Source organism: Triticum dicoccoides, chromosome 7A (assembly GCF_002162155.2).
Source record: "Triticum dicoccoides isolate Atlit2015 ecotype Zavitan chromosome 7A, WEW_v2.0, whole genome shotgun sequence".
Taxonomy (NCBI): Eukaryota; Viridiplantae; Streptophyta; class Magnoliopsida; order Poales; family Poaceae; genus Triticum; species Triticum dicoccoides.
This window is the reverse complement of record NC_041392.1, coordinates 718609535-718622061: the sequence shown is the minus strand read 5'-3', so window position 1 is coordinate 718622061 and position 12527 is coordinate 718609535. Positions and strand designations below refer to the sequence as shown.

General features: G+C 43.0%; 1 long non-coding RNA gene across 1 annotated transcript; it reads left to right on the top strand.

Annotated features, from left to right (window-relative positions):
• Positions 1-855: 855 nt before the first annotated feature.
• On the top strand, positions 856-4272 carry LOC119332145. The gene is made up of 3 exons (XR_005160831.1): positions 856-1597; positions 3509-3827; positions 3999-4272. It is a non-coding gene; the product is annotated as an uncharacterized LOC119332145 (long non-coding RNA).
• The last annotated feature ends 8255 nt before the right edge of the window (positions 4273-12527 follow it).

The following is a 12527-nucleotide window of genomic DNA, read 5'->3' as shown; positions in this document are numbered from 1 at the left end:
GCGCCGGAGACCGTGACCACAACTCGGGGGCAAGGTGCTGGTGTCAGCGACATCGCCCGTGTTGGCCCCTTGAGTTTTGGACCTGCCGCGCTCTGGTTCTGGAAGCTGCCATTCCCATCGAGCCACTCCAGCAGCGTTCAGGTGAGCGCACAGCTTCTGCTCCATTAACGCAAGCATCCAGGGGTTCGACTGCGTGGGCAGGAGCTCGGCTTGATTCACTTGCATATGTCTTTTTTTCCTTTGTGGGCAGGAGCTCAGCTTGAATCACATACATCCAGATGTTCATGCATGTTAATCCTCTATTGGATATGGTTAGCTCATAATGTAGGCCATGAAGATAGGCTTCCTTTTCCGAAAATGCAAAGCGGAGACCGAGCTCAATGGAGGCCTTTATTTGAAAACTTCAAAATTTAAACTTTTCATATGCAAAAAATTCTATAAATAAATACACATATACCTAGATACATAATGTACATGTGTGCAATTTTTTAGGTGGAAATACATTAGAATGTGAGCTACACAAAAAAGACAAATCTGGGGCTTTTTAGCATATATATTGTTCATCTTCAAAGTCCATGATTTTGTTTTGTTTTGTGCAGCTCGCAATTCAAGGTATTTCATCCTGAGATTTTTCACACATACACTTTACATCCTTGCATACATGTGTATCTTTTTTCAGATTTTTTCAAAACTGAAATTTATGAATTTTGTATTTTTCAAAATAAAGGGCTCCATGGAGCTCGGTCTCCAAAATGCCCCACTCTTCCTTTTCTGCTTATAAGCAACTAATTAATAAATGAATCTGGGCACGGCTCTACCATTTTTGCACTCAGTTATGGGGCATCTATGCTTATATTTAATAATAATAAATAAAAGGAGTATGTGTGTTCTACAGTTCTGCAAACTGTCAAAATTATGTTCATCTTTGTGATTTCGGTTTGGATCTGGGTGCTTCTGGCTGTTTCTGGAGTTCAGGTTCAAGTTAACCATGGAGGTGACTCATCCTTTATTTCCGTGAGGTTATTTGTGTCACATGTTACTGTTGCTTTAATCTTTGACATACTGTGCAAGTTGTTGAATTTCCTGAGTTTGTTTTCTGCTCCTGAGTTTGAATTTCCCCGAAATGCGCCCTCGTGGTTGCTGCCACACCGCCGTTGCTCTATCCGTTGATGCGGTTACGGGTTAAATAGTCGTGGATTTTATCGTCGTAGTTTGACGCCATGTAGTTTCACACGCCTCCCTTTTTCTATTTGGAGTATACAGTTGCAGAGGATTTATAAGTGTGTGGATCATATGTACTCTTTTTATGATGGATCTCTGACCATGCAATTTCTGGGCGTCACAGAGAAGCCAAGAAGGACGAGATTGTCAAGTCAGCGATCGAGGTGCAGACAGGTTGCTCATTCAGTTCAGCAATTGTGTGGATGTATTTTTTTGGATGAAAATTGCATTCTCTGTTGGGCACTGATTCAGATATATTAATATTGGGGAAGTCTCTCATATACTGCTCGAGGTCGGGAAGGTGCGGAGGCTGCTAGAGGAAGTGTTGGAGGCCGAGCGCAGCAGCAATAATGATCTGCTACTGGTGCTGGACCAGGTACGTCTTCGAAGGAACGAGAGTGGGGTGGCTGGATGTATCCGCCAGATTTTTGCGGATGTGCTCAGCCAAGTTTTGAGAGCATATTCGGTAAATCTTGGTTGCCCATATCTTGGCATGGCATGTCTTCTCATAGCATGCCGCAGGGCCCAGGCGAAGGAAGAGAGAAAGAGAGAGGAAGGGAGAGAGGGGTGGGTGGAGGGAGAGAGCGGATGGGAGATAGAGAGGGAGGCAGGGAGAGAGGGGGGGTGGGGGTTGAGGGAGAGAGGAAAAGGTTTACCATGATGCAATGAAAAAGTGCACAAACATATGATGATAACAAGTACATTGCAATTTAATTTAGAGATACACAACATAGGCTACCATTGCAATTTAATGTATTTAGGACTGAATTTTCTATTAGGAATTTTGCAACTCCTCGAACTAGCTATTGAAATTGAATTCTACCTAAATTTTCTAACATGTGGGAACAGAGTTCAAAGAATACATTGATTAAATCACAACAATCAATAAAAACTCTTTATTCTACTACATGTCATTTGTGCTCTCCAGCGGCCTTTGTAATTGTCCATAGTAAGAACTTACAGCACTGTACTTCAGAAGCAACAAATCTACCATCCTGAAAAATAGTGATTTGATTCAGCATGTGTTTGGCCAAGATTCCGAACACCAATACTTAATGAACTCGACATTTTATGTTTCATTTTGCCATGCTTCTTCACAAGTTCCAAATTTTTATTTGGCTTAAATTAATTAAAATTTAAAATTTTGTGTAATCAAATTGCAGGATATGTGTTTGCTATTTTTTTTTCCTAAAGGCAGATCTTGTAAGCTGCTATGTTCTTTGAACCCGTGGGTAGCAATTTGATTTAAGTGGCCTGGTTCTTTCAATCTGTGTGTAGCATATCCTGTTTGAACACGTAACTATGTACCAACCACCTCGTAGGAGGTCTTCCAAATTTTCAATGAAATGAAACGCAAAGGCCTTTTGCGTTTTCTCGAAAAAAAATCAAGTAAGCAGAGTATGAAGCTATGTGATAGTCCAAACTCTCACTAAATCTCATGGTTACTACTTACTAATGCCAATTAGCATCTCATAATTTGATGCCAAATTTCCTTTGCCTATATATGATCAGAACAGTTTACATATATATATCTTTGGAATGTCTGCTTACACTTTTTTTAGGACAGCTGATTTCAGTACCACGCGTAATAATTTTCTTAGGTGAATTTCAAGACATTATATGGTTATCAGAGTGTCATTTTTTGATTTGGACCTGCATGCCATGTTTTCAGCAGCCATTGTATAGTTAGCTACTCATCTTGTCACCTGGAGTTATACCCCTGCACATATCTGAAGGCAAACATGGTATGCAAGTGATCTGGTTATGAAAATCTTCATGGCCAGTCAAAATATACTTGATGCTAGGTGAAAATAATCATAGAGGTTCATTGAAGATGCATTTGATTTAATTATTTAGTTTTTCCCATGGAGTTAATTGTCATTGAGAAGCATACTATTTTGTTGATGGATCGTAACTTGTTAGTTGTCGTTATTTAGTTTTGCCCCTGGAGTCCAAGAGTCCATCAAATTTCATAGATTGCTTCATAACTTGTTGTTGATGCTTGTTTATGCCTTCTGAATGTGTGCTCCGTAGCTTGCTATTGTCGTTTGACACTTGGACTTAGATGATATGACTTGGGGTTTGGTGCATAGCTCTTCCACAAAAAATGTAAAGTATGATAGAGCATCTTGGACAGTACATAGCTCACTGAGGCCTTCTGCGCCTTCGATTTATTTTGTTTTGAGCAATGTTGATTGGCTTGAACCATTGGAAGGATATCACCATCGGTTGGCTGAGAAGCTTGTGTACTTTCTGTAAACTATTAAAGCTTTGTGCTGAAATGCAGGCCAAGATTGATGAGTTGAAGGCGAGAACAAACTACTACACTACCCAGCAACTTATACAGGTGCATTTCCTATATTTTTACAATAACATGACCTGCCAGTTATGCAGAGTTGTACTGGTTAGTAGTTAGTGTATGAAAAATAAGCATGATTTATGCTCCCTTTTTCACCTTCCTGAAAACAGTACATGTTGTATGTGTTGATGACGCTTTCATAGTGGTGATACAGAGATATGGTCTTGACCCTACTCAAGCTTGTCCACACCGATGTCACGGTAGCTGCTTCTGCAAGTCTCTTGTCATCTTCTTCGCCGCCGGCTCGGTAAATCTCTCGGTTTACTTCTCCTCTTTCTCTCTTGAGCTTTGTAGAAAGTGGGCTAGGTGGGGAGGCCGAGGGCAAAGTGCAGCAGGAGGTGCATCGGTTTGAATGTATGTGTAGCCGGTAAGGGCTGGTTCGTTATCATCTCAAAGGCTGAAAGATCCGCTGCTGTAGGTCACCACATCCGCTTCCCACAGCTGCGGACGTCGATAAGGAGGTGGTGGGTGACATGGGCAAAGAGTGCTTGGAGGTCAATGTTGCTTGTCTGTGTGTCTGCCTAGAGAATTTTCTGTTGTTTGATTTGGTTTTATAAGTCCATATTGCATGTCTGCATAGAGAATCTCATAATATGATTGTTATTATTATATGTCTTACAGAAGTGCATAGTTTCACTATATCATAGTATTATAAATGCATGAGAGTTGATCTGGGTAAGTGTCTGGCACTCTCTCCAGCATGCCACAATGTAGCATTTCTTAATGTTGTACAATGATGTTGATATCACATACAATAGCAGTGGATGTGGTGGTAATGTGAGCTACGTGAAACCTTGCAACCTACTATTTTAACTACCATTTTTTATCTTCAGTTTCTGAATTATTACCAATCACACATTAATCCCGAGGCGATTCCATGCTTGATCACCTCTTAGGTGGACTTAACCCCTCATGTTGCCGGAACAAGTAGCAGTGCCGCCCAAACTCCCGATTACCCGTTGTATTGAGTTAATTGCCCTTGAGGTGCGGACTTGCCATTTATTGTGATTTTACCATTCCTCATTTTAAAATTCTGTTCCACAAGATAGTTCTTGCTCATAGAGATGCGTTGCATGGATTAAAAAAAACAGAGAACATGTCAAGTTTGTGCTTTGAAAATGGGATACTATGCTCAGTTCTAACTTTAGTGCTGACAAAATGGAGGAGACCATGTTTCCTCTTCCTGTGTACCTTCATGTGAAGGAGAAATTACAACATTGTGATATATCAACTAAAATTGTGCACTAATTTATTGACGGAACTGCTAAAGCATGACTTTTGTCTCATTTGCCTACATTATTGCCTGTAGCAATGCACGGGCATACTACTAGTCTAGGTAAGAACGCAGGCTCACGCAGGAGCAAAAGACCATCACAACTCGCGCAGGAGCAAAAGACCGCCACAATTCAAAAGCAGGCAGATAGTAGGGATATATGACTCCAGCAGTAGCACAGGAACATAAGCATGCTTCACTTCATCACCGAGCCCCCTAGCGCCGCACAGATCCACATCATTGCCGAAGCATTGGTTCTAAGCATCTTGGCTCCATGCTCCATTGCCTCGCGGTCGACTCCCACCATCAACCCTGCCCAATAATTCAGATAACCACAAGCAGAGTAAACCACATCAAAAGAAGTTCTCAGTTTCTTGAATTCAAAGGTGGCTCGGTTGCGGCAGTTCCACATTGCCCAACACATCACAGCTAAACCAAAAGTGTAGAATTTCTCTCCATCAGGAAGAAAAGTGTAGCACCACGAGAAGTACTGCCATATGTTATTAGGGCATAATTCTATGCCTAGAACTCAACCCATAGTTCTCCATAAAACTCTAGCCACTGGGCACGTAAAGAAAATATGTTGGGAGGTTTCTTTTTCACCACAAAAGGAGCATGTAGGATTGCCTAACCAGTTCCGCCTGTTCATGACATCTCTTGTCAAGACAACGTCCTGGAATAGTTGCCACAGAAAAATCTGTATCTTAAGAGGGATTTTGGATCTCCAAATCCACTTATAGTTACAACCAGCTATATTTCTCTCCAAATATTCATAAATTGATCCGGTCGTAAATTTACTTTTCTTACCCAAGGCCCATACAACCTGGTAATGATCGCCAGATAATGGCCACGAGCCTATAATGGTCTCAAGCTCCCTCCACTGTTCCAGTAGAGGAGGATGAAGTTGTCTCCTTAAAAAGTTTTCACCAATCCCATCTCTAAATTTAGCCACCATAATCTCTTGTTCATTACAAATGTTGTAAATAATAGGAAACCGTGATCACAGAGGGAGGTTATTATCCAAGGGATCAACCCACACTCTTGCAAGATTACCAGAGTTCAAGACTGCCCTCCTACGAGCAAAGTAATATCCCTTAACTTTCATAATGGCTTTCCAAATCGAAGAGTCACCAAATTTACTTTTCAATGAGGCAATCATATCCCTCCTAAAATATTTGGCACGAACCACATCCTGCCAGAGGCCCTGCTGATTTTCGAGTTTCCACCACCATTTCGTAAGTAAACTAACATTTTGCTTACGGAGGTCCTTCACCCCCAGTCCCCCTTTTTTGGATCTGCAAATTCTGGACCATTTCACCAAATGATACCATTTGCGACCCTCATGTTCTTGCCAAAAGAAAACGTTTTTGATGTTTTTCTAATTTACCAATAACCATCTTAGGAAGCAGGAATATGGACATGTATAATATAAAATGCTAGTAAGCGAGGAATTAAGAAGAATAAGCCCCCCCCCCACACACACAAGGATGCTGCTTTCCCAATCCAGGCTTCGCAACACTTAAGAGCAACTCTAGCAGACCCCGCATCCGCCCCGACCCACAAAATAACCGCCAAAATGCGGGTAGGGGCTGAAAAACCTGCCAGACCAGACCCGCATCCCACCCCGGCCCGCAAAAAAATTTGAGGGGCGCGACAAAATCCCGACCCCAACCCGGGAAAATGCTGGTTTCCCCCTCACGGCTGCGGTGCCCTGCATTAGAGAGAAGCAGTTGGCGGGAGGGACATGCTACCTCTTGAGCACTGCGTTGGATTTCCTTGAAGAGGAAAGGGTGATGCAGCAGAGTAGAGTAAGTATTTCCCTCAGTTTTTGAGAACCAAGGTATCAATTCAGTAGGAGGCTACGCGCGAGTCCCTCGTACCTACACAAAACAAATAGCTCAACGCAACCAACACGATTAGGGGTTGTCAATACCTTCACGGTCACTTACGAGAGTGAGATCTGATAGAGATGATAGATAATATTTTTGGTATTTTTGGTATAGAGATGCAAAGTAAAATAAAAAGTAAAGTAAAAAAGCAAAGCAATAATAAAGTGATAGAAGATTGATATGATGAGAATAGACCCGTGGGCCATAGATTTCACTAGTGGCTTCTCTCAAGAGCATAAGTATTCTACGGTGGGTGAACAAATTACTATTGAGCAATTGACAGAATTGAGTATAGTTATGAGTGTTGGGGATCGTAGCAGAAATTTAAAATTTTCTACGCATCACCAAGATCAATCTATGGAGTAATCTAGTAACGAGGGGAAGGGGAGTGCATCCACATACCCTTGTAGATCGCTAAGCGAAAGCGTTGCAAGAACGCGGATGAAGGAGTCGTAATCGTAGCGATTCAGATTGCGGTTGATTCTGATCTAAGCGCCGAACAACGGCGCCTCCGCGTTCAACACACGTGCAGCCCGGTGACGTCTCCTACGCCTTGATCCAGCAAGGGGAAAAGGAGAGGTTGGGAAAGACTCCGTCCAGCAGCAGCACGACGGCGTGGTGATGGTGGAGGAGCGCGGGACTCCAGCAGGGCTTCACCAAGCACTACGAGAGACGAGGAGGGAGAGAGGTAGGGCTGCGCCAACAGGGGAAGAACTTCGTGTGTTGGGCTGCCCCTTTGCCTCCACTATATATAGGAGGGAGGGGAGGGTTGTGCCCCCACCTAGGGTTTCCACCCTAGGGGTGGCGGCAGCCCCAATCCCCATCTGGGGTGGCGGCCAAGTGGGGGGGAGAGGGAGGCGCACCAGGCATGGGCCTTAGGGCCCATCTGCCCTTAGGGTTTGCCCCCCTCTTCTCTCTAGGCGCATGGGCCTTGGTGGGCAGGCGCCTCAGCCCACCTAAGGGCTGGTCCCTTCTCACACTTGGCCCATGTATGCCTCCGGGGCCCGTGGCCCCTCCCGATGGACCCCCGGACCCCTCCGGTGGTCCCGGTACACTACCGCTGATGCCTGGAACACTTCCGGTGGCCAAAACCATACTTCCTATATATCAATCTTTACCTCCGGACCATTCCGGAACTCCTCGTGATTTCCGGGATCTCATCCGGGAATCCGAACAACATTCAGTAACCGCGTACATACTTTCCCTATGACCCTAGCGTCATCGAACCTTAAGTGTGTAGACCCTACGGGTTCGGGAGTCATGCAGACATGGCCGAGACAACTCTCCGGTCAATAACCAATAGCGGGATATGGATACCCATGTTGGTTCCCACATGCTCCACGATGATATCATCGGATGAACCACGATGTCAAGGATTCAATCAATCCCGTATACAATTCCCTTTCTCTATCGGTACAATACTTGCCCGAGATTCAATCGTCGGTATCCCGATACCTTGTTCAATCTCGTTACCGGCAAGTCTCTTTACTCGTTCCGTAACACATCATCCCGTGATCAACTCCTTGGTCACATTGTGCACATTATGATGATGTCCTACCGAGTGGGCCCAGAGATACCTCTCTGTTACACGGAGTGACAAATCCCAGTCTCGATTCATGCCAACCCAACACACTTTCGGAGATACCTGTAGTGTACCTTTATAGCCACCCAGTTACGTTGTGACGTTTGGCACACCCAAAGCACTCCCACGGTATTCGGGAGTTGCACAATCTCATGGTCTAAGGAAATGATACTTGACATTAGAAAAGCTTTAGCATACGAACTGCACGATCTTTGTGCTAGGCTTAGGATTGGGTCTTGTCCATCACATCATTCTCCTAATGATGTGATCCCGTTATCAACGACATCCAATGTCCATGGTTAGGAAACTGTAACCATCTATTGATCAACGAGCTAGTCAACTAGAGGCTTACTAGAGGCATGGTGTTGTCTATGTATCCACACATGTATCTGAGTTTCCTATCAATACAATTCTAGCATGGATAATAAGCGATTATCATGAACAATGAAATATGATATAATAATAACTAACTTATTATTGCCTCTAGGGCATATTTTCAACAGTCTCCCACTTGCACTAGAGTCAATAATCTAGTTCACATCGCCATGTGATTAACACTCACAGGTCACATCACCATGTGACCAACATCCAAAGAGTTTACTAGACTCAATAATCTAGTTCACATCACTATGTGATTAACACTCAATGAGTTCTGGGTTTGATCATGTTATGCTTGTGAGAGAGGTTGTAGTCAACGGGTTTGCCATATTCAGATCCCTATGTATTTTGCAAAAGTTTATGTCATATCGTAGATGCTGCTACCACGTTCCACTTGGAGTTATTCCAAATTGTTGCTCCATTATACTTATTCGGTATCTCTACTCAGAGCTATCCGGATAGGTGTTAAGCTTGCATCGATGTAACTCTTTATGTCGAACTCTTTATCACCTTATAACCGAGAAACATTTCCTTATTCCTCTAAGGATAATTTTGACCGCTATCTGGTGATCCACTCCTAGATCACATTTGTACCCTCTTGCCAGACATGTGGCAAGGCACACATCAGGTGCGGTACTTAGCATGGCATACCGTATAGAGCCTATGACAAAAGCATAGGGGACGACCTTCGTCCTTCCTCTTTCTTCTACCGTGGTCAAGCTTTGAGTCTTACTCAACTTCACACCTTACAACACAGGTAAGAACCCCTTCTTTGATTGATCTATTTTGAACTCCTTCAAAAACATGTCAAGGTGTGCGTTCTTTGAAAGTATCATCAGGCGTCTTGATCTATTTCTATAGATCTTGATGCCCAATATGTAAGCAGCTTTATCCAGGTCTTCCTTTGAAAATCACTCTTCAAACAACTGTTTATGCTTTCCAGAAATTCTACATTATTTCGAATCAGCAATATGTCATCCACATATACTTATCAGAAATGTTGTAGTGCTCCCACTCACTTTCTTGTAAATACAAGTTTCTAGCAAACATTGTATACACCTAAAAGCTTTGATCACTCCATCAAAGCATATATTCTGACTCCGAGATGCTTGCTCTAGTCCATAGAAGGATTGCTGGAGCCAGCATACCTTTTAGCATCCTTAGGATCGACAAAACCTTTTATTGTATCACATACAACTTTTTCTTACGAAAACTGGTAAGAAAACTTGTTTTGACATCCATCTGTCAGATTTCATAATCGAAAAATACAACTAATGCTAACATGATTCCGACGGACTTAAGCATCGCTACGGGTGAGAAATTCTCATCGTAGTCAACTCCTTGAACTTGTGAAAAGACTCTTTCCCACAAGTCGAGCTTCATAGACGGTAACATTACCGCCCACGTCCGTCTTCTTCTTAAAGACCCATTTATCTCAATGGCTCGCCGATCATCGGGCAAGTCCACCAAAGTCCATACTTTGTTCCGATACATGGATCCTATCTCGGATTTCATGGCTTCTAACCATTTGTCGGAATACGGGCCCACCATCGCTTCTCCATAGCTCGTAGGTTCATTATTGTCTAACACCATGATATCTAAGATAGGATTACCGTACCACTCAGGAGTAGTACATATCCTTGCCGACCTATGAGATTCGATAGCAACTTGATCCGAAGCTTCATGATCACTATCATTAACTTCCTATTCAATAGACGTAGGTGCCACAGAAAACATCTTTCTGTGTTGCATCACTCTCTGGTTGAAGTGAAGGTTCGACAACCTCATCAAGTTCTATCTTCCTCCCACTCAATTCTTTGGAGAGAAACTCCTTCTCGAGAAAGCACCCGTTCTTAGCGACAAACAATTTGCCCTCGGATCTGAGATAGAAGGTATACCCAACTGTCACCTTTGGGTATCCTATGAAGATGTGTTTGTCTGCTTTTGGGTTCGAGCTTCTCTGGCTGAAGCCTTAAGTATCGCAGCCCCAAACATTAAGAAACGACAACTTTGGTTTCTTGCCAAACCAATGTTCATACGACGTCGTCTCAACGGACTTATATGGTGTCCTATCTAAAGTGAATGCAGTTGTCTCTAACGCATATCCTCAAAATGAAAATGGTAGATCGGTAAGAGACATCATAGATCGCACCATATCTCATAAGGTTCGATTACGACGTCCGGACACACCATTACCCTGTGGTGTTTCAGGTGGCTTCAACTGTGAAACAATTCGACAATGTCTTAAGTGATTGCCAAACTCATAACTCAGAAATCCTCATCGATTAGATCGTAGGAATTTGATCTTCTTGTTATGATTGTTCTTAACTTCACTCTAAAATCGCTTGAACTTTTCAAATGTTTCAGACTTGTGCTTCATTAAGTAAATATACCTATATCTACTCAAATCGTCAGTGAAGATGAGAAAATAGCGATATCCACCGCACGCTTCAATTTTCATTGGATCACACGCATCAGAATGTATGATTTCCAACAAGTCACTTGCCCGTCTCATTGTACCTGAAAACGGGGTCTTAGTCATCCTGCCCATGAGGCATGGCTCGCATGTGTCAAGCGATTCAAAATCAAGTGACTCCAAACATCCATAGACATGGAGTTTCTTCATGCATCTTACGCCAATATGACCTAAGCGGCAGTGCCACAAGAAAGTGGTACTATCATTATTAACTCTACATCTTTTGGCGTGAACATGCGTATTACCACGACCGAGATTCAATGAACCATTCACATAGGGTGCATGGCCATGAAAGATATTATTCATGTAAATAGAATAACCATTATTCTCTAACTTAAATGAATAACCGTATTGCAATGAACATGATCTAATCATATTCATGCTCAACGTAGACACCTGATAACATTTATCTAGGTTTAATACTAATCCCGAAGGCAGATGGAGCGTGCGATGGTGATCTCATCAACTTTGGAAACACTTCCAACACACATCGTCACCTTGCCCTTAGCCAGTCTCCGTTTAGTCCGTAGCTTTTGCTTCAAGTCACCAATAATAGCAACTGAACCGGTATCCAATACCCAGGTGCTACCAGGAGTACTAGTGAGGTACACATTAATAACATGTATATACTTTGTTGAAGTTGCCAGCCTTATCTACCATGCATTTGGGGTAATTCCGCTACTAGTGACCGTTCCCCTTACAATAGAAGCACTTATTCTCTGGTTTGGGTTCAACTTTGGGTTCCTTCACTGGAGCGGCAACTGGTTTGCCATTCTTGAAGTTTCCCTTCTAGCCCTTGCCCTTCTTGAAACCAGTGGTCTTGTTAAACCATCAACACTTGATGCTCCTTCTTGATTTCTACTTGTTGCGGTCTTAAGCACCGCGAACAGCTCCGGGATCATCTCCATCCCTTGCATGTCATAGTTCATCACGAAGATCTAGTAGCTTAGTGATAGTGACTAGAGAACTCAATCAATCACTATCTTATTTGGAAGTTTAACTCCCACTTGATTTAAGTGATTGTAGCACCCAGACATTCTGAGCACATGCTCACTAGCTGAGCTATTCTCCTCCATCTTGTTGGCAAAAGAACTTGTCAGAGGTCTCATACCTCTCAACACGGGCATGAGCCTGAAATCCAAATTTCAGCTCTTGGAACATCCCATATGTCTTATGGCATTCAAAACGTCATTGGAATCCCGATTCTAAGCCGTAAAGTATGGTGCACTAAACTATCAAGTAGTCATCAGGACGTGTCTGTCAGGTGTTCACAACATCCACAGACGACGCCGGAGGGGTTGGCACACCGAGCGGTGCATCAAAGACATAAGCCTTCTATGTAGCAGTGA